Below are 19,911 nucleotides of genomic sequence, written 5' to 3'. Positions count from 1 at the left end.
CTGTCTGCCCTTCCTTGGCTTGCATGTGTGTATGCTCTGTCTCAAATATGAAAAAATATGCTCCTGTATTTTTGTGTTATTGGTTAAAGTTCTCCATTGCAATGAAATATCTTCAGTCTTTTACATTTTTCCTGAGGGTAGGGATTCATAATGTGCATTGAAGGCATTGACAAATACCTAAGGGCCTCTTAATGAGTTCTGTAAGGGAGTGATTTTCAAACCTTAGCAGGTTGCTGGACTCTACCAAGACCCAAGATAGGTTTGAGGTGGGGTCCTTGCATCTGCATTTCTTAAAAATTTTTTTAATGTTTGTTTTTGAGAGCGCATGAGTGAGGGAGGGGCAGAGGGAGGAAGACCTACAATCTGAAGCAGGCTCCAGGCTCTGAGCTGTCAGCACAGAGCCCGATGCGGAGCTTGAACTCGGGAACCACGAGATCATGACCTGAGCCAAAGTCAGATGCTTAACCGACTGAGCCACCCAGGTGCCCCTGTGTTTCTTTTTTCAAATGTTTTTAATTTTTAAGTTTATTTTGAGAGAGAAAGCATGTTGTGTGGGAGGGGCACAGAGAATCCCAGGCAAGCTCTGCACTGGTAGCACAGAGCCCCACACAGGGCTTGAACCCACAAAATGTGAGATCATGACCTGCACTGAAATCAAGATTTGGTCGTTTGAGCCACCCAGGTCCCTTTAGAATCTTTTACCAAGGTCCCAGGTAATGCTGATGCTGCTGGTCTGGGGACCATGTGTTGAGAAACACCGTAAAAGGCATAATCTTAAACAATTTTGTGACTATTTGATACACTTCATTTGACAACTTAAAACAGGGTTCTTATAACTGAGCTGAGAAATACAGAGCATACCAAACACACACCCTATCTTTTATAGTATTCCTCTTTGGGTAAGGCAAAAAGATAGATTTGTGATGATCCAGAGGTTGAATGGAAAATCTGTTAGCTTTAGATGATAAATATCTTGAAATTCATGTCTTCGGAAATAATGGGTTCTGCCCTTGTAGGCAAACTCAAGAGTGGTGCTAAGAGCTTTTGCCTCATTAAGAGAAGATCCATGGTTTACTGAGATCAAGTACTTGGCTACCTATTTAATACAATATTTTATTTATTTTAATGTTTATTCTTGAGACAGAAACAGCACGAATGGGGGAGGGGCAGAGAGGGAGACACAGAATCAGAAGCAGGCTCCAGGCTCTGAGCCATCAGCCCAGAGCCCGATGCGGGGCTCGAACTCACGGAACGCGAGATTGTGACCTGAGCTGAAGTCGGCCACTTAACCTACTGAGCCACCCAGGTGCCCCCTAATACAATATTTTAAAATGAGTAGAGGGTATATGACTGCAGAGAATCCTGATGGACCTGAGTGTGAGCTGCCCACATAGCTGTTCAGGGAGGGAGATCTTGCTCACCTGTCAGCATGCAGCCTCAAGCTCTCTGTTGCCTTGTCTAAGCACATTCCTTTCCCAGCGTGGCCCACATCCAGTGAACCCAGGTAGACAGCCTGGCCACTTTGGTCTAATGGTGGATGCTCTGGTGAGCTGTGTTTCAGAGCTCCCTGTGGGGTCGATTAAAGTGTTAGGAGGCCTGCATCCCCAGTTTCTGCTAGTGCTCTCCTTTGCTCTGGCCTGCCCTCCTCTCAGGTGTTGATCCCTGCATGCCAACAGTCTCAACATCTCTCTGTTCATATGCAGCTCAGACTCTGACCTTAGCACTTCCACAGTGAGCAAATGTCCTATAAAAAAAAAAAATCGGGGTGTCTGTGTAGCTCAGTTGGCTGTGTCAGCTCTTTTTTTAATTCTTAAAATTTATATTCAAATTAGCATACAGTGCAGCAAGGATTTCAGGAGTAAATGCCTTAATGCCCCTTACCCATCTAGCCCATCCCTCCTCCCACAACCCCTCCAGCAACCCTCAGTTCTCCATATTTGAGTCTCTTCTGTTTTGTCCCCCTTCCTGTTTATATTTTTTTTCTCTTCCCTTATGTTCATCTGTTTTGTCTCTTAGTCATCACATGAGTGAAGTTGTGTGATTTTTTTTTTCATTCTGACTAATTTCACTTAGCATAATACCCTCCAGTTCCATCCATATATTTGCAAATGGCAAGACTTCCTTTTTGATTGCTGAGTAATACTCCAGTGTGTGTGTGTGTGTGTGTGTGTGTGTGTGTGTGTGTGTGTGTGTGTGTGTACGCGTGCGCACCACATCTTTATGCATTCATGTGTTGGTGGACATTTGGGCTCTTTCCATACTTGGGCTATTGTTGATAGTGCTGCTATAAACATGGGGGGTGCATGTGTCCCTTTGAAACTGCACATCTGTATCCCATGGATAAATACCTAGTTAGTGCAATTGCTGGGTCATAGGGTAGTTCTATTTTTAGTTTTTTGAGGAAGCTCCATACTGTTTTCCAGAGTGGCAGCTCCAGCTTGCGTTCCCATAAGTGTCAACTCTTCGTTTTTGGCTTGTGATCTTACATTCAGTCATGAGATCAGGCACTGAGTCAGGCTCCACAGTTTCATCTCTCCCTCCCTCCCATAAACTAAATAAGAAAATTATCCTGGTGAGTAGAATCCAACTTGGACAGATTACATGGAGGTAAAAAGCCATTTTACTACTTATCAAGACAATATTTTAAGATTACTTGCTATTTTAACAGAAAGCCAAGTTCTAGTTTGTGTTAATGTTTGGCAGTAAAGGGTTCTCCTGCTCTTTTACAGATTAACATGAATAGCCTTATCAAAAGACTGTCAAAATTAACATTTCATTATTCTTAAGATGTAGGTGTTATAAAGCAGGGTAAATAAAATTCAGTTCCCTCAAAACCTCTACAAGTTGGTATACAAACTCCAATTTTGTTTTCCACTGTGCTTCTGCTTCATATTCTGAAACAAGTTGACACTTTTAAGACTGTACTGTTCTCATTTTCCTCGAAAAACAAAATCCTGTCCCATTACTGTGCACACAGTTGTATTTCTCTGATGTTCATGCTCCTGGTATTTGACTCCTGTAGAACATGTACAAAACTAAGTAATGTTTGGCTGAGAGGTAATTGATAATTTATTGCCCAGTTTAGGACACAAACTAGCAAAGGTTCCTCCCAATAGCCACAAATAGCCAGTTTTATACATCTTTATAATGGCAAGAGTAAGCACATGTAATATTCAAAATTGTAACCACTCTAGAACACCTTAAGCAAAGGTACATATATTAGCCAAGTATCAGATTATTATCCAGTAATGGTCTGCAATCAACCTAAGTCTTAGGACTAAGGATCTAGGAATTTAAGATGGAACTCTACAGGACATAAGCTTTAGTTTTTTTAAAACTGTCCCTATGTTTTATGTAATGTCACACTTTACATCCTTTTATTTTCTGAATCCCTTGACTTTTAGAGCTATAATCGATTTTACTGCCTTTGTGCTTTAACCTCTGTACTAGTCTTACAAGTGATTGTTTGTATGTACCTGTGAAATTATTTCCTTTCCTGATTGTGGCCTTCACTTCCCACTGAAAGAATTTCCTTTAACCTTTTCTGTAAGGCTGGTTTAGTGGTGAATTCCTTTTTTTGTGTGTGTGGAAAAGTCCCTCTCTCATTCTATTTTGAATGACAGCCTTTCTGGGTAGAATATTCCTGGCTGCAAATTCTTCCCTTTCAGGATTTTGAATATAGCATACCACTTTTTGGCTGCAAAATTTCTGCAGAAAAATCAGCATAGCCTTTATGGGACTTCTCTTGCATGTAACTGTTGCTTTCAAAATTGTCTTTACCACTGCTTTTTGCCATTTTGATTACTATGTCTTAGTGCAGACCTCCTTGGGTTGATTTTGAGGGCTTTCTGTGCCTCATGGATTAGAGAAGTTTTCGGCTCTTGAAATTTTCTGCCCCCTTTTCTCTCTTCTGTGAAACGTAGAATGTGAATGGTATTACATTTGATGGCATTGCTGAGTTCCTTAACCTGTTCTCCTTTCTTTTATATTCTTCATTCAGCTTGGTTACTTTCCATTACTGTCTTCCAGGTTGCTACTCTGTTCTGCTTCATCTATCTGTTCTTCTGTTTGTTTCCTCTAGTGTATTTTAAACTTCTTTTACTGAGTTTTTCACATCTGATTCATTCTTTATATTTTCTATCTTCTTTGAAGGTGCTGCAAGATCCTCCACTCTCTGGTCCTGTGAGAATCTTTATGACCATTACTTTGAATTCTGTATCCAGCATGTTGCTTATCTCATTAATCTGACCCTTTTTGCTAGGATTTTTGTCCTGGTCTTGCATTTGGGACAGTCTGATTTTCTCATTTTGGAAAGTCAGCAAAGTCTCCTGATCTTGAAAGGGGTGGCCTTATGAAGAAGAGGTCTGGTAGTGCCCTGCAGGGCAGTGTCCCCTGTTCCCAGAACCTGGTGCTTGAGTGTCTCCTGTGTGCTGCATGTGTCCTGTTGTGGCTGAGCCACATTTTGCCTTCAGTCCGGTCATCTGCAATGGCTGTCTTTGCCTGTTGTGGGCAGGGTTTGGTTCCTTTGCTGTTATGGGACCAATCCGGGGCTGCTTTACATCTTTCATAATCTTCATAATGTAGCAGTAGTATTAACTTGATCAATAAGCTAATGTAACAAGTTTTAGGAAATTCATGAAAACAAAGTCAGATCTTTAAAAAGTATTTTTTGTAGTAGAAAAGGGTTTCAATATATTGTCAAATTGGCTAACATACAGTGCATAAAGCATGCTCTTGGTTTTGGGGGTAGATTCCCGTGGTTCATTGCTTACATACAACATCTAGTGCTCATCCCAACAAGTGCCCTCCTCAGTGCCCATCACCCATTTCCCCCTCTCCCCCACCCCCTCGTCAACCCTCAGAGCTCTCTATATTTAGGAGTCTCATGGTTTGCCTCCCCTCTCTAACTTTTGTCCCCCCCTCTCCCATGGTCTTAAGATCCACATGAGTGAAAACATAGGATATCTGTCTTTCTCTCTCACTCAGCATAAGGCCTAGTTCCATCCACATTGCTACAAATGGCATGATTTCATTCTTCTTGCCAAGTAGTATTCCACTGTATATATAAACCACATTCTCTTTATCCATTCATCAGTTGATGGACATATTTGGGCTCTTTCCGTAGTTTGGCTATTGTTGAAAGCACTGCTATAAACATTGGGGTACACGTGCTCCTATGAATCAGTATTCCTGTATCCTTGGGATAAATTCCTAGTAGTACTATTTCTGGGTCATATGGTAGTTCTATTCTCAATTTTTTGAGGAACCCCCCCCCCATACTGTTTTCCAGAACGGCTGCACCAGTTTACATTTCCACCAACAGTGGAAGAGGGTTTTTCTCCACATTCTTGCCAGTATGTTTCCTGAGTTGTTAATTTTAGTCATTCTGACCAGTGTGAGGTGGTATCTCAGTGTGGGTTTGATTTGTATTTCCCTGATGACTGATGTTGAGCATCTTTTCATGTCTGTTGGCCATCTGAATGTCGTCTTTGAAAAAGTGTCTATTCATGTCTTATTTTTCAGGTGATGAGTTTGGTAAGTTCTTTATAGATTTTGGGTACTAACCCTTCATCCAGTATGTCATTTGCGAATATATTTTCCCATTCCATCAGTTGCCTTTTAGTTTTGTTGACTGTTTCTTTCGCAGTGCAGAGGCTTTTTATCTTGATATGGTGCCAATAGTCCATTTTTGCTTCTAATTCCCTTGCCTTTGGAGATGTGTTGAGCGAGAAATTGCTGCAGCTGAGGTCAAAGAGGAGGTTGCCTGCTTTCTCCTCTAGGGTTTTGATGGTTTCCTGTCTCACATTTAGGTCTTTGATCCATTTTGAGTTTATTTTTGTGTGTGGTGTAAGAAAGTGGTCTGGTTGTCCTGGCATCATTTGCTAAAGAGACTGTCTTTTTTCCATTGGATACTCTTCCCTGCTTTGCCAAAGATTAGTTGGCCATACATTTGTCGGTCCAGTTCTGGGTTTTCTATTCCATTGGTCTACGTATCTGTTTTTGTGCCAATACCCATAATGTCTTAATGATTACAGCTTTGTAGTAGAGGCTAAAGTCTGGGATTGTGATGCCTCCTGCTTTGGTTTCTTTTTTAATAGTACTTTGGCTATTCGGGGTCTTTTGTGGTTCCATACAAATCTTAGGATTGTTTGTTCTAGCTTTAAGAATAGTGCAATTTTCATTGGGATTGCATTGAATGTGTAGATTGTTTTGGGTAGTGTTGACATTTTAACAATATTTATCCACGAGCACGGAATGTTTTTCCATTTCTTTGTATCTTCAATTTCCTTCATAAGCTTTCTATAGTTTTCAGCATACAGATCTTTTACATCTTTGGTTAGGTTTATTCCTAGGTATTTTGTGGTTCTTGGTGCAATTATAAATGGGATCGATTTTTTTTTTCCCCCTGTGGCTTCGTTGTTGGTATATAGAAATGCAACAAATTTCTGTACATTGATTTTTGTACCCTTCGACTTTGAATTCCTATCTGTTCTAGCAGCCTTTTGGTGGAGTCTTGGGTTTTCCATGTAGAATGTAGTGTCATCTGCAAAAAGTGAAAGTTTGACTGCTTTGCCAATTTTGATGCCTTTGATTTCATTTTGTCTGATTGCTGATGCCAGGACTTCCAACACTGTTAAACAATAGTGGTGAGAGTAGACATCCCTGTCACATTCCTGATCTCAGTAGGAAAGCTGTTTTTCCCCCACTGAGGATATTAGCTGTGGGCTTTTCATATATGGCTTTTATGATGTTTAGATGTGTCCCTTCTATCCTTTGTTGAGGGTTCTTATTAAGAAATCATGCTGTATTTTGTCAAATGTTTTTTCTGCATCTATTGACAGGATCATATGGTTTCTATCATTTCTTTTATTGTGATGTATCACATTGATTTGTGAATATTGAACCAGCCCTGCAGGCCAGGAATGAAACCCATTTGATCATGGTGAATAATTCTTATATGCTGTTGAATTCTATTTGCTAGTATCTTGTTGAGAATTTTTGGATGCATGTTCATCAGGGATATTGACCTGTAATTCTTTTTGTGGGGTCTTTGTCTGGTTTGGGAATCCAAGTGATGCTGGCTTCATAGAATGAGTCTGGAAGCTTTCTTTCCATTTCTATCTTTTTTTGGAACAGCTTGAGAAGACTAGGTATTAACCCTGAGTGGTAGCCATCTGGCCCAGGGCTCTTGTTGGGGGAATTTTGATAATGGACTTAATTTCTTCACCAGTTATGGTCTGTTTAAATTTTCTATTGCTTCCTGTTTGAGTTTTGGTAGTATGTGGGTGTCTAGAAACTTTCCCATTTCTTCCAGGTTGCTCAGTTTGTTGGCATATAATTTTTCATAGTATTCTGATTGTATTTCTGGGGGATTGGTTGTGATAAATCTATTTTCATTTGTGATTTTTAACTATTTGAGTCTTTTTGAAGTCTGGCTAGGATTTATTTTTTTTTAAAACAACTCTTTCATCTGTTCTGTTTTTTTCTATATTGTTTCTGCTGTGATTTTTTTTTTTTTTTTTTTTTTTTTATTTTATTTTTTGGCTGGCCTTGGGGTTTCTCGATTCTGCTTCTAGTTCCTTTAGGTGTGCTGTTAGATTTTTGTACTTGGGATTTTTCTTTCTTGAGATAGGCCCCGATTGTAATGTATTGTCCTCTTAAGACTGCCTTTGCTGCATCCCAAAAGTTTTGAACTGTTTTTTCACTTGAATTAGCTTCCATAGATTTCTTAATTCTCTTAATTGCCTGGTTGACCCATTAATTCTTTAGTAGGGTGTTCTTTAACCTCCATGCATTTGGAAGTTTTCCAAACTTCTTTCTGTGGATGATTTCAGGTTTCATAGCATTGTGATCTGAAAGTGTGCATGGTATGGTCTCATTTTATATTGAGGGCTGTTTTGTGACCCACCATGTGATCTTAGAGAAGGTTCCATGTATGTTCAAGAAGAAAGTGTATTCTCCTTTTAGATGAAAATTTCTGAATATATCAAGTACATCTGGTCCAGTGTATCATTCAGGGCCATTGTTTCTTGATTTTTGTCTGTAGATGATCTGTCCATTGTTGTGAGTATTAAAGTCCCCTGCAATTACCACATTCTTACCAATAAAGTAGTTTGTCTTCTGTAAGTATGGCTACTCCAACTTTTGACTTCCAGTAGCATGATGGTTCTGTCCTTTCACTTTGAATTTGAAGGTGTCCTCAGGTCTAAAATGGGTCTCTTGTAGACAGCAAATAGATGGGTCTTTTTTAATCCATTCTGATACCCTATGTCTTTTCATTGGAGCTTTTAGTCCATTTACATTCAGTGTTATTGAAAGATATGGATTTAGTCATTGTGTTATAAGTTTCATCATGTAGTGATGTCTTTGGTCCTTTGTGGTCTTTGCAACATTCCACTCAAGTCCCCCTTGGAATCTCTTGTAGGGCTGGTTTAGTGGTGATGAATTCAGTTTGTTTTCCTGGGAAAACCTTTGTCTTTCCTTCTAGTCTGAATGACAGGCTTGCTGGATAAAGGATTCTTGGCTGCATATTTTTCCTACTCAGCAGATTGAAAATTGCCTGCCACTCCTTTCTGACCTGCCAAATTTCAGATCTATCTGCTCAGACCCTTATGTGTCTACCCTTGTAGGTTAAGGCCCACTTGTCCCTAGCTGCTTTCAGAATTTGCTTTATCTTTGTATTTTGCCAGTTTCACTATGCTATGTCATGTGGAAGATCAAGTTATGTCTGAAGGGAGTTCTCTGTGCCTCCTGGATTTCAATGTTTCCTTCCCCAGATTGAAGTTCTCAGCTATTTGTTCAAGTACACCTTCTGTCCCTTTTTCTCTCTGCTTTTTCTGGAACTCCTATGATATGGATATTTTTCATTGAATCACTTAGTTCTCTAATCCTCCCCTCGTGGTCAAGAATTTTTTTTCTCAGGTTCATCTTTTTCCATAATTTTATCTTATATTTGACTTTGTTTGTGTCTCCAATCCTTGCTGTCACTGCCTCTAGTTCATTTTGCACCTCCTTTCCAGTATTTTTAAATTCATGACTATTTTAGTTCCTTGATCTCTGCAGCAATAGATTCTCTTTACTCTTCTATGGTTTTTTTTTTTTTTTTCTTCCAAGCCCTAGCAATTAATCTTATGACTGTTCTAAATTGTTATATTTACTGGTTTTGATCAATTCTTGAGCTGTCATTTCTTCCTGGAATCTCTTAAGAGAATTGTTTCATTTGGGCTAGTTTTCTGTCTCTTATGTGTTTTACAAGCTTGTCATATGCCATGCACCTGTGAGCACTACTATGTTAAAGAAGGGTCATACACTGTCCAGGGCCTGGCTCTTCAGCAGGTGTTTGTTTTGGAGTGTGTAACTTGCTATCTGTTGTGACTGTGCTTGCTTTATCTCCCTACTCATAGTGATGTTTTGGACCCTCCACCAGGTGTGCTTTGAGTTGGTTGAAGTAGCCCTGTGGCCCGCCAGGTTTTCCCCATGGGTCCCTGGGGACATCTTTGTCACTCTGCAGCTCAGACTCTTCAAAGTCCTTTGGCCTCAACACTGCTGTTTGAGGGATGAGGGAACTCATCCCTCAAGTAGGTCCCCCTACTTCTCCACCATGTTGGATCTCTTCAAAAATACATTCTTTTTTAATCTTTTTTAATAGTGAACTGATAAAATCCCAGAAAAACATACTGCAATTAACCAAAACTATCAAACCAGTCTTACCTGTCCACTGGTTCATCTTGATTATGTGAACTTGGATTCTTATATAACCATGCTTCTGGGAAAGCAGTTTACTCGTTTGTCTTAAACTGAACTGTAAATGCAATAGACTTTTATTTTCTAGAGAAATCTTAGGAATTTTCCACTTACATAACCAGTAGTCTCTGTAAATGAACACAAAATTAGCCTTTTTGAGAGTTTGTCATCTAACTTAATCTTTTCAGAGGCAGGGCTATACTTCAGATTTACATAGAGGTTAACTCTTAGACACACAGAAACATACTTCACTTACACTATCTGAGCCACAAAGCAAAGTAAACACAGCTGCTGTACGAGCAGTTCCCCTTTTAATGTGTGCAAAATATTTTCTTAATTGACATGAGCGTATCCAAGGGACAGACCAAAGTTTTTTACTCTCCGACAAAGCCGATGTCTATCCTCTTGATCGAGATAACCACACCATCAAACCATGGAACCAGATCCCTACTGGTGCCACCAATGGGAAATAATGCATTGGCTGTGCAGAAACTAGTCAGAACCAAGTGTAGTCAAGAACCCAGGAACAACAAAAACAGAGGCAGGAAACTAAAGAGAGAAACTGTATGAATCTCCTGCTTGAAATTCATACTGGGTACCAGGAAAAGATGTGTTTGGGTTGAGGCAGCACAAGAAATTGTATTTCTTGACCGACAAGGTTTAATTGGCTTTGGCAGGTAAGTGCATTTGTGCATCCTGGTAGAACCTCTAAAACAGCCAAAGCACAACTCTCAAAATAAAAACCTGACTTTCCTACAAATGAATGTCAGTGCTTTGATTCAGCGCATTGCTTAAGGAACTAGTCAGATCGTGAGACAGGCTCAAAAGAGAATTTGAGAAGTGGAGATTTGTATGTAATTAGTCAGATAAAAATATTGACATAGATCTCATAAATGCAAACCTGGTTAATGTCTTACAGGGCAATGTAACTCTAACTTTTGGGATTTTTCTTTCCTATGGATAGAAATCTAGAAGTTTACATGTAACTCACAATGTCTAGGTGCTAATTAAACATTGAATAGCTGATGCTTTCTCTTATATAATTACATATTCCTTAGGTGAGCTTGTGAAACAATAGGGGTAAAATGATGGTCATCTTCTAAAATATGGCAACTTAAACAAAATTCTTTATGGATTTGAAATTACTTAAGCAACTTTGGTTATATTATCTAACCCTTGTTTATGAATTCGTTTGAGAATTTCCTTTTTCCCCACCACTATACCTTGGTCATCAAAATAGTTCAAGTTGCCAGAAAGTGCTAGTTGATCTGTTAAGTACTTAAAATAACCACAATTCTAATGGCTTCTCGAAGGGGCTGTTCCATGAAACTATGTTGGAATTACCTTGGATACTTGTTTAAAAATAACAAAAACCCCAAAACAATTCTGGTGGCAGCTGGCTAGCTCAGTTGGTAGAGCACACAACTCTTAATCTGAGGGTTGTGAGTTTGAGCCCTAACCCTTAAGTATGTGGGGCCTACTTAAAAAAAAAAAAAAAAAAAAAAAAATTCCTGGCAAGATCTCAGGCCTACAGAATCAGTCTCTAAGGGGTGTGGCTTGGGAATATGCATCCTAAAGACGATTCTACGTGATTCTTCTCACTAAAGGTTATAATGATTGGTCCAGGAGAAGGAAAAGATGCCTGCCTAAAATAAGTTAATACCGAGAAAGTCTCAAGAAAATAGACCTAAATCATCTTCTGCCTCCAGAGATCAAGTCACTGTTTGAGCAAAAAGGGTTATTGTTGACAGACTACACCAGGGTTAAAATTGTGTATGTACTTAAGGGACCTTGTATCTCACCAAGGTATTGGTGTTACTGAACACTATTTACATAATCTTAAGTGTGATATCCAAAGCTCTTGTTGGTTTACAATCTTTAATTTAACCTTCATGTAAAGTTGATAGTGATCTTTGCTGTGGAACAAAACCCCAGCCTCAAAGGAGAGAAGGTCGATTTGTCACCAGATGTATGTGTGCTGTGGGAGAGATGGAGAGGAATCTTCTCTAAGAAAGATGCTAGATTTCTTCTTCCGTTTTACCTTTTCTCCTTGCTTACGTAAAATCTAATCATCAAATTTTGTGTTTGAATAGAAAATGTCCAGAAGTGGTGCTAGAGTTAAGCTGGGTGTTCTCAGAAAAATAAGTCAATGGTAGCTAGGCATCAGTTAACTTAAAAGCGGAATCTTTTGTTGTGTGGTCTGTATATGAAATAAGCACTTGCTAAATTAATACCTCAGTGTTTAATAAAAATGGGGCTCTTAGAGTTCTCATGAGCTGTTGGCTTATTGGTGTGGGTGTGTGCACATTGAGGGGAATGCAGTTATGGGGGTGGGCCAAGAGGGAAGGTTAGACATATTAAAGGTTAAACAAATAGAATTATGAAGTTAAAAGTAAATAGTGGCAAATCCCATTACTTATCCCAAGTCATTTTAAAAACAATTTCTTCCTGGCCCAAACCTTGAGGCAATAATATCAAGATGATTGCAAATAGTATTTGGAGATCTATTTTACTCTGAAAAACTCATTTTCTTTGAAACAGACCTCAAATTCCTGCCTTTGACTTTAAAATCCCTTTATCAACAGGCAGAGAAAAAACAGGCTGGGGAATGTGTCTTCAGCAGGGATTGAGGGTTTGGGGCAAGAAAAAAATACAGGAGATCTAAAATCTTTCCATTCAACTGTCAGAGTAGTCCTGAATTAATAGGAGCTGAATTTTATTGGCTTTGACCTGTTTTTCCTGCTGGAGCTAATCAGTAGAATACTGGTAGCAGGAGTTCTGGAGGCTTAGCAGTTTCCCTTAGCCACTTATTAGCTATGCATCTGCTTATTGTCATCTGGGATCCCCAAAGCCCACACACTTCACAGCAGAGCTCACTTTCACTGTTCTAGCTGCTTCTTCAGAGCACAAGACCCCAAAGATCTGTAGATCTTGAAGATTAGAAAAACAGAAGAGGTGGTGATGTCTGAGCTGCTGTAGACTTGGTAAGAGAAATCCCTTTTAGGAAGCCCATGCTTCAGAGGGTCTTCCTGGGGCTTTCCCCCTGGCCGGGCCCCTCCCCACAGAAGGTGAGAGTGTAGGCCAAAGGGATATATACACCAGGCCCCTCATCACCTAGACAGAATGACAAAGCCTTTCTATCCATCTACGGGTAAGAACTGCCTCTACTGCCTTCTTCAGGAGATTTCTTATGACCAATGCTTTTGTGAAATACAAAATCCTATACTTGAATGTTCTAGCAATGTGCAATAGCTGTGAAAGACTCTAGATGCTTGCCTTCATGGTCTATAGTGATTTGGTGCAGACTGTCATAGTTCAAGGATCAGCAGCGTTTCAAAAGTTGTACTTTAAATAGTATGTTCTAGACCATATGCGGGTCTGCAGAATTCTCTACCCAAAGGCACCTGAGGATCTGTGTAGAACTTTTTCCTAAATCTGTACTCCAAATGCAGACCACACTATTGTAGCCAAGGGACAGCTATGAGGGTTTGGGATGTGGTTGCAAATAGGGTCTGAACATGACAGATGGGGTGACCACATGTGTGTGCTCCAGGCCCCTTTCAGCATGGGGTAGTGCCAGGGCTTGAAGGGAGTGTGTGTGGAGGGGGAGGTAGAGGGAGGGTGCCACGCTTACAGCTGAGATCTTCTAACCTGGCCTTCCAGGAATTCTAAAGCCTACTGATCAAGGCAGAAGTATAGAACACATATGATATCTTGTTAGATTGATTTATCCCTTTAATATTTAGACATAGGACCTAATGGATTTTCATTTGTATTCTTGGTCAGGGCCCTACCAATGTGAAAGGGCAGGTCTGGGTATGGTCCAGAATCATACTTGGCAGATAACAAAGTCCCCTTAAAAAAAAAATATATATATATATAGGAGTTTGTTTATTTTGAGAAAAAGTGTGAGTAGGGGGGAGGGGTAGAGAGAGTGGGAGAGGGGGTGGGGGAGAGTGAGAATCTTAGGCAGGCTCTATGCTGCCAGTGTGGAGCCCGACGTGGGGCTCGAATTCACTAGCTGTGAGATCATGACCCAAACTGTAGTCGGACACTTAACCGACTGAACCACCCAGGGCACCCCTAAACTCAGATACTATTAATACATGCCATTATTTAAAAGTACTTGAATTCAGTTTTTCTCTACAAGTCCTACATCTTAAAGACCATGGGCTTGGGGTGCCTGGGTGGCTCTGTCAGTTAGGTGTCTGACTTTGGCTCATGTCATGAACTCGCAGTTTGAGTTCAAGCCCTGTGTCAGGCTCTGTGCTGACAGCTCAGAGCCGGGAGCCTGCTTCAGATTGTGTCCCTCTCTCTCTGCCCCTCCCCCGCTTGTGTGCTGTCTCTCTTGCTCTCAAAAATAAACATTAAACAAAAAAAAAATCTAAAAACCATGGGCTTTAGGATTGACTGTAGACCAGAATCTGAGCTCCTCTTATATTGCATATTTTGTAACATGAAAAATTTATGCAAGTTATTTAATCTCCGTGATTCTTAGTTTATTTTTCTGTAAAATGGGCATAACTTCCTGTATATCCTAGTGTTAAGATTAAATGAGTAATGTTTTTTTAAGGTGCCTGGTATGTGGTTATGGTAGCTGCCTTTTTTATGAAAAATTCTTCACCGTTGAAGCCATCTGGTAGCTCTGGTTATAATCTTGTTTCCAGGTATAATTTTATAGTTAGGCTGGTGACCTATGTGACAACAAGTGGCACTTAAACCAATAACCCTTCTCACTAAGAGTGAAAAATCTAGTCCTGTGTTGAATATGGTAAAACAAAACATAAGAGCTGGGTCTGTCAACCTAAGCATTTACCTATCTGGGAAATTTCTTTTGAGTTTGAGGGTTTTTTTATTTCAATAATATGCTGAAGATGAAAATCCTTTGCTTATTCTGGGTCTTGGTCTTCTCTGCTTAGCTTTTAAATTGGGATTAAATTTTAACAAACCCTCAATTGTGTGCTTATGTTATCACAGAATGTTATATCAGGCATTATAAATAATTCCTAGGCAATATTTAGAATGGCTGCAAGCCATTTTTAGAATTGCCTGAGAATTATTTACGATACTCTGCTCACACATTTAGCCTGTTGTCTGTTCACTCTGTGTTTTCCTTAAAATCCTCTAAAGCAGAGAGGGTACCGCTGCTACTCGGGTTTATTCCCGTGCCAAGTCAAGGATGGTGGTAAACTTGTTTCTTTCCTCTTCATAGCCTGAATGAGCTTGCAATTCCTTGAATGCCCCATTGTCTAATTTGCATCCAGGTATGGCTCATGCCATTTCTCTATCTGGAGCCCCTTTCTCTTATTCTCTTCCTGTCCACCCTCCCTATCTCTTTGCTGATTCTTATTAGTCCAGAGGGCCTTCTCTGACCTTGAAGTTGTTTCAGTGCTGCCTCCAAGTATCTGTGCTTCTCTGTTCTGTTTATTGGTCTGTCTTTACCATTGCACTGAGTAGGAGCTTATCAAAGATGGAAATGTTTTTCTGTGTATACAAATACTTAACAAGTGATGGTAGACAGTAACAAGCCTGGCCAGCCCTCCTAATAGGGACTTAAGGGCCCCCTGCTGTGTTCAGGGTGAAGGATAAATTGGGCGAGACTGCTGACCATTCAGAAGATTAGAAGGGGTCTTCACTGAAACTGTTGTGTAGAGCACATTCTTCTAGCCTAGCTGATCCTAGGGAGTTTGGATCATTCATTTGTGGTATCCTGCAATTTTATGGAGAGAAGTTGCAGAAAACTAACAGTGATGCAAGTAATTATCTGTAGACCTGCAAAAATACTGTGCTGGGTGTTCCAGTGACTTCTCTTCGCCGCAGTAGAAGGCAGTGTTGTATCAAGCGCATAAATTTTAATCTCATGACCTTATATATTTGATCTTTGAATTCTCCTTTGAACTGGTTGTAACACCTTTTGATTCCCTCATTAATGAATTAAATATAATCTTTGACAGGTGTGTTTCATGTCTGAGTCACTTTACCTTTTTTCTTAAAATTATAGTTGTGGGGATCTTCCACTGAGATTAAAGAAAAAACACCTAATGAAAAACAAAGCTTCCCCTTTTCGTTAAAGAACTAAGTTCTTTTTAGTTGTGGTATTCTTGCATTTACTTCTAAATGCCTTATTGTTTGATTAAATAGGTATCGAGTTTTATCTTTCAGGTACCTGTATATAGTCCTATATTAATTAGATGTCCAAATTTCGTCTTTATTTTTGCCTCCAAAAAGTCAAATTCTTCAGATAGAAAAAAGACCTTTCAGGATATCTTATACCTGAAGCTATATTTGAGATTTCCCAGAAGATCTCTGGAAAATTGCAATGATTTATTTCTATAAAGTAATGCTAGAAATAATTAGGTTTGTATAATGAGTTACCAAATCAGAAGACCTGCCAGATTTCCCTAGGTTACATTTGAATACATAACATGCATTAATAAAAATATTTCAGAAATTATATATTTTTCATGGGAAATTCCTAGAGATTGTTCAGTGCTCTCATGGTCCATAATAGGTTTCTATTGATCAGAATTCTGGTGGTTTACCTGATATTAAGCAAAAACAGGAGTGTTAGTAGTCAACATCAGTTATTTAAATGCTATTTAAATGGAACAAGCCTGCTTCCCCATCACTCCTGGCTATAGAGATATAATTGACATACCCATTGAGTTTAGGCATACAATGTGATGATTTGATACATGTATATTACAGTGATTACCACGTTGAAGTTTACCTATCCATCCCTCACCTCACTTTCATGAGAACATTTAAGACTTAACCATCCTAACGACTTTATACTGTATTAACTATGGTCCTGCTGTACGTTAGATTCCTGGAATTTATATCATAACTGGACCTTTGTACTCTTTGACCGATGTCTCCTTACTTTCCCTACCACCTCAGCCCCTAGGCATCCTATGCTGAGTTCTAGGAGTTTGCAGATTCCACATATGAGATCATACATTATTTGTCTTTAACTTATTTCACTTAGCATACTGCTCTCAACGTACTTCTGTGTTGCAAACTGAAGGATTTCCTTTATTTTTCTTATTTTGAGAGCAAGAGTGCACATTACACAAGCAGGGGAGGGGCAGAGAGAGGCAGAGAGAAAGAATCCCAAGCAGGCTCTGTGCTGCCAGTTCAGAGCCCAACACAGGGCTTGATATCTAGAATTGTGAGATCACTACCTACACAGAAATTGAGAGTGGATGCTTAACTGACTGAGCCACTCAAGTGCCCCCAGGATTTCCTTTTTTTTTTTTTTTTTTTTAAATAGCTGAATATTCATGTGTGTGTTCATTCATCCATAGATGAATGCCTCTTTCCATCCTGGGCTGTTGTGAATAATGCTGCAGTGAACACAGGAGTGCAGATATCTTGTCGAGATCATGATTTCATTTCCTTTGGATACATATCCAAAAGTGGGATTGCTTGATTTATATGGTTATTCTGGTTTCAATTTTTTGAGGAACCTCCATACCATTTTCCATAGTGGTCATAGCAACTTACATTCCTATCCACAGTGCACAAGGATTTCTTAGCTCCACTTCTCTAATGCTTATTCTGTCTGGTCTTGATAATCTTTAGTTTGAATCTAGCATCTTCTAGGCCAGTGAGTCTAAATTGGAGATGCAAAGGAGATTCACCCATAGTTCTATAAAGATACAGATGTCTAGGCTGTACTCCAGAGTTGTTGCATATTTCTTTACTTGGCATTCTTTTACATCAAGATTGTGTATTGTATCATGACCTTTCCTCTGTAAAAAAAAAAAAAAAAAAAAAAAAAAGTATTTATGAATATAGTGTAACATTTGAAAATAGACTTACTCCTTACCCTTAGACATTGTTGTTTTAAAACATTGTTTGAAATGGCTTGGTTTTGTTGCACACAATCCCATTTGCTTTTCACTTTATTCTGAACTTGCCTCATCTTCTGAAAATTATGGTAATAACCTCATCTATGTTACACGTGTCATCTACCGATGGTCTCTTTACTGATGCTCGCCTGAGTGAGCAGAGTCTGTGTCTTCAACAAACAAGGCTGTTCGTGGTGTTCCAGGTACTTTAAACCATTGACTTCTTAGAGTCTTCTGTGCAGTTGACATTGCTAGTGAGCGGAGTCAGGAGTTTCAAGCTTTCCTTAGTCAAGCAGATGGCTTCCTGAGTCTAACTTAAGATTTAGCAGAACGTGATTTCATTACATAGGACTGAATGAACTGATGAGGAAATTTTTATTATGGATACTTGTGTGGTGCATTGATGTTTTTTAAATGTTAGCTATGTGGGAGCTCTTATTCTTAGGCTATCTGTAACCAGTAACTTAGCATATGCTGCTATTGTCAACACCTAGAGCAGTTTCAAATGAGGTCTGTTTTTCCCTAACCTTGTTCTCCTCACCTCCACCAGAAATGAGAATCTCTTCCTAAATTTCTTTACTATTTGATAGCATTATTTACATATATTCAGTAAGCATAGGTCCTTTGTACTGGCAGATAATTGGAAAAATTGGTATAGAGCCAAAGTCTGGCCTGTAATGTCTTAGTTGAGAATCATTCCCCTAATCAGGTATGATAGTCCCTTTGAAGGAATATAAACTGGACTTATCTTAGGGCTTTCTTATGAGTAAGTGCCTATGAAAGCTCAGGAGCTTGGCCTGGTAACTAGCTTCAGTGGGCCCAGTCTTTATAGGTTCTGCAGGTTAAGTTTGGTGAAGAGTTTTTTGGGTTTGGATTCTAGCCTTGGGATAGTAAATGCTGGATACATTGAAGACTGACTAGAACCTCCTTATGAAACTTCCCACCAGCTTGCTTTGTGATTGTTCAATATTGTAGAACTCTAGATTTCCAGAGCAAATTTGATAAAGCTTCTCACTGAGCCTATGCAGATGAGGCCAAATGTAATGAGACCAGCCCTACAAAGATGCGTTTTCTTCAGGGTTATTCTTGAAAAAGGGAAAGGATGACGTACCAAAAAAATAGTGAAGACTTAACTGGGCCAAAAGGTCACCAGGTGTCTTAAGTGGAAAACTATGCGTTATTGAGAATGTTCACAATTATGATTTTTATGGGGTTATTGATGGAGTTATTTCACAACTATAGAGCAGTAACTAAATATAGTTAAGCCTGTAGAAGTTGTATAGCACTGTCCTAGTGCAAATAATTCTTGTCTATGGACCTGCAGGTAATTTTGTGCCTTGGAGATTCAATTGATTCCCTCTCCATCATGGAAGTAGCCAGTTTGCATCCCTTAAGCAGATGTTCCAACATTTCCTATGGGCTTGTATATTTGTCCTTACTGGTCTTTTGATTCTCCTTTTAGGTGTTTGTGACTGCTATTTCAGGTCCCTTGTTAATTAAATCTTTGACGTTGTTAGTATTCTAGATGTATGAAAATCATGATTGTACCTATTTTGAAAAATTATCCTTGAACTATGGGCAGAGTTTTCTGCTGGATGAGACATTCTTGGGGGGGACTCAGGGAACAGGGTCACTAGGATGCTGAATGGAGTTCTTATGAATCAGCTGGTGAAATCCCTTCAACATCTTAACTATTATGCCCGTATCTGGGTGTGCTGCCTGAACAGTAACTCTGGTTATGTCTCCACATTTACAATAGTACCTGCCTGGAGAAGGCACTCAAAATGACCTCCCCCACCATCCCCCCCCCCCCCCAAATTCAATCATAGAAAAAATGACCCATGTAGGTAGGTGGTAAGATGACTTGATGTTTATGTTCAAGTTTGCTAATCCCACAGTTCTACATAACTCAAAAAAAAAAAAAAAAAAAACCATCACAAAGCAATCTTTTTTTGTGAGGCAGTTGCTAACTTGGGTAAGGAAGTTTTAGGGAACTTCTTCCAACTACTTTTTCTTTTTGAGAGAGAGGGGGAGAGAGAATGCCAAGCAGGCTCTGCACTGCCTGTGCAGAGCCCAGCACAGGGTTCAATCTCCTGAACCCTGAGATCATGACTTGAGCCAAAACCAAGAATCAGATGCTTAACCTGAGCCACCGGGGTGCCCCCAGCTACTTCTGATTAAAATGACAAATATTTAATAAGCATGTACTGTGTGCCTAGAATTATAGCATTTCTCATGATCCCCAACTAGATCTAGAGAATCTAGCTGACAATGAAAACCAGCACAAAGATCAGCTCTGACACATGCCTTTTAG

The sequence above is a fragment of the Panthera pardus genome, unplaced genomic scaffold (genome assembly GCF_024362965.1).
Source record: "Panthera pardus isolate Hobbes unplaced genomic scaffold, ASM2436296v1 HiC_scaffold_15, whole genome shotgun sequence".
Taxonomy (NCBI): Eukaryota; Metazoa; Chordata; class Mammalia; order Carnivora; family Felidae; genus Panthera; species Panthera pardus.
This window is presented reverse-complemented; position numbering follows the sequence as displayed.